Raw genomic sequence first — 3,108 nt, 5'->3', positions numbered from 1 at the left:
TAGGGACTAGAACAGATTGGCGGGGGAGGATGTCACACTGTGACTTTTTGGGGGCGGAACCAAAAGTGGCGAAGGTTGGTTCCGCCCGAAGATGGTTTCCGCCCGGCCCGTATATTACAAACACCGGAACTTCCGGGAAACTCCGGGAGGCAAATTGGGCTGTACGAGGCACAGGTGAGGACGATAAACGCGGCGATCGTGGATTGGACAATGGAGAGAACAGGAAGGGTATAAAAAGAGTCTCAGAAATTCAAACAGGAGTTGGAGTTGAATCGTTTCAGGTCGATCCGGCGGGCAGTGTAGAGGTTTGGGCAGAGTCAGCATTGGTGAAGGCAGAGGGACTTCACGGGGTGAAGAAGGAGACAAGGACACTAGCAACTGGGCTGAGTATACGACATTTATTGATGTTTGAAGAGACCATCTGTATATAAACTACTGATGTGTTGGAGTCACAGTCATAGGAAGTACTCACCGGAAGTAACGTCAAGGGTGATCTCCAGCAACGGAAAACCGATGGTGTGAAGAGGATTGGACAGCTAGAAGGAGAAGGAGACAAAGGAAGAGTGTTATCGTTCATTTGTGAGTACTTTTGGACAGTGCATTGTACATCATTGGGGAGAGTGCATTATCCAGCGTATGTTGTGAGCATCTGGTAAATAGGCCAGTGGCCCCATTACGGAGCAGAGTTTTGGGTGAGCCGGGAAGTACGAGTACAGGAAGCCGCAAGCAGTCGTGACGGCAACGTTATTCCTCCGGCCCTTCATCTATCAACAACGCCCAACGAAACCCCAGGATAAGTCCTAGTAAACCGTGGTTCTGACCCTATTTCACGTAGAGTGTGTGGAGTGCAGTGGGTGAGTCCTTGTCTTTGCTGTGAGTGTGTACACTTGAAATCTTGCAGTGGTATGCTGTGGTTGTGTTGTCAGTAGCCACCCTGGACTGGATGAGTCGTGGGGGAGACCAGTGACCGTTGAGGCTGGTGAAGCGCCATTTTCATCTAAATACCTACCTTTGTCCATTGCTACGAATCACTAAAGGGAGAATAGAGCACCAGTTGCCTGTGAAATACCTACCTTTGTCCATTGTTGCGAATCACTAAAGTGAGAATAGAGCCCCAGTTGCCTGTGGAATACTTACCTTTGTCCATTGCTACGAATCACTAAAGTGAGAATAGAGCCCCAGTTGCCTGTGGAATACTTACCTTTGTCCATTGCTACGAATCACTAAAGGGAGAATAGAGCACCAGTTGCCTGTGAAATACCTACCTTTGTCCATTGCTACGAATCACTAAAGTGAGAATAGAGCCCCAGTTGCCTGTGGAATACTTACCTTTGTCCATTGCTGTGAATCACTAAAGTGAGAATAGAGCCCCAGTTGCCTGTGGAATACTTACCTTTGTCCATTGCTACGAATCACTAAAGTGAGAATAGAGCACCAGTTGCCTGTGAAATACCTACCTTTGTCCATTGCTGCGAATCACTAAAGTGAGAATAGAGCACCAGTTGCCTGTGAAATACCTACCTTTGCCCATTGCTACGAATCACTAAAGTGAGAATAGAGCACCAGTTGCCTGTGAAATACCTACCTTTGTCCATTGCTGCGAATCACTAAAGTGAGAATAGAGCCCCAGTTGCCTGTGGAATACTTACCTTTGTCCATTGCTACGAATCACTAAAGTGAGAATAGAGCCCCAGTTGCCTGTGAAATACCTACTTTTGCCCATTGCTGCGAATCACTAAAGTGAGAATAGAGCCCCAGTTGCCTGTGGAATACTTACCTTTGTCCATTGCTACGAATCACTAAAGTGAGAATAGAGCCCCAGTTGCCTGTGAAGTACCTACCTGTGTTGTCCCCCGCAGTTTGAGTGACCTCTCTCTTGCAGTGCCATTGGAGTTCTGTGTCGCGGGTTGGCGCTCAGCTCGGAGTGTGCAGAAGGGGAGGCGCCGCCCGAGCATCCTGTACGAAGAGATCGGAGGAACAAGTCGTTTATCAGCCAGTCGTATGGACCCAAGTAACAGGTAGCCACTCTCACCGGATCGATTACTCATTGTGTGTTTCACTCTGCCTTCAGGAGAAAAGAAGGGCGCCACGAGTCAACAAAAGCCCAAAGGGACATACTAACCCTCGCCGCATAGTCCTCTCCGGCCCCTTTCTCCTCCTGCTGAACAGAGACGATAATTTTAAGATTTACCTCCCCCTCCCTGAATTATTTTAATTAATTTAAATAAAGTTGTTTTAATATTACGCTTGGTCTTTCTGGTCATTGGGGTTGCTTTGAGACCTCCTCGAGGTGGAAACTAGGAAGGGGCGTGACTTGCAACATCTGTGGTCCGCTCCGACCTGTGACATAAATCATGGATTTAAACTGATTTCAACGATTTGCGTGAGTAGATTACATACAAAGTCAATGCAAAGACGCGATCAGACTATGGATCAGACATGTCCTTGCGCAGGTCTAGAGACGCGATCCCCCGCGTTTGGCATCTATGCCCCGTAATACTGATCTTGTTGATCGTTATAATAGTATACGTTTTCTGTAAAGATACAAATCAGAACAACTCACCTGTCGAGTAAAACACAAGCGAGATCGGCATCTCTTTCTAGTTGAAGTTTGTCACGAAGCTACTTCGGCATTTGTCCACGACACTGTTGTTATGTGGTTTCTACGTCAGTAAAGGCGGTAACAAAGGGTCACTAACGTCATTGACAGGCAACTGCACTGCCCCGTGTCACTGTTTATAATGGGAATTTTCTCATGATTTACAAGTAGTTGAAAACATTAGAGATATTGTTAGCAATCAGCTGGACAAAATATACAACACTAGCCTAATGGTTTTTGGATATTTTACTGCAAATATCTTACAAATTGTACCTTTTTTACTTCTACCAAAGTCATTTTCTGGTAATATATCTGCCCCTTTACACACACACACACACAAAACACACACACACACACACACACACACATGATTCCACCAAATCAGCTTCTCTTTGTAAAATGGCACAGCTTCTTAAATATCTGAATGTACACTCTTAGCATTAGTCAATCAAGCATTATATTATGATAATGTGATAATAAAGCACAATTTAATAATGATGATATGTGCT

At 45.6% G+C, this 3,108-nt stretch overlaps 1 long non-coding RNA gene across 3 annotated transcripts; it reads right to left on the bottom strand.

Moving 5' to 3' along the window:
• Positions 1-388: 388 nt before the first annotated feature.
• On the bottom strand, positions 389-2,214 carry LOC127945185 (uncharacterized). Of its 3 annotated transcripts, none has more exons than XR_008150547.1 (3): positions 1,774-2,214; positions 1,586-1,709; positions 389-1,073 (listed from the first exon to the last, which is right to left on the bottom strand). It is a non-coding gene; the product is annotated as an uncharacterized LOC127945185 (long non-coding RNA). The 3 variants fall into 3 exon arrangements; XR_008150545.1 differs by lacking the exon at positions 389-1,073 and adding an exon at positions 1,081-1,265; XR_008150546.1 differs by lacking the exon at positions 389-1,073 and adding an exon at positions 1,091-1,201.
• Between the last annotated feature and the right edge of the window lie 894 nt (positions 2,215-3,108).

The sequence above is a fragment of the Carassius gibelio genome, chromosome A23, assembly GCF_023724105.1.
Source record: "Carassius gibelio isolate Cgi1373 ecotype wild population from Czech Republic chromosome A23, carGib1.2-hapl.c, whole genome shotgun sequence".
NCBI classification, from domain to species: Eukaryota; Metazoa; Chordata; class Actinopteri; order Cypriniformes; family Cyprinidae; genus Carassius; species Carassius gibelio.
Note: the sequence above shows the minus strand (reverse complement) of the source record. Positions and strands in the feature narration are given on the sequence as shown.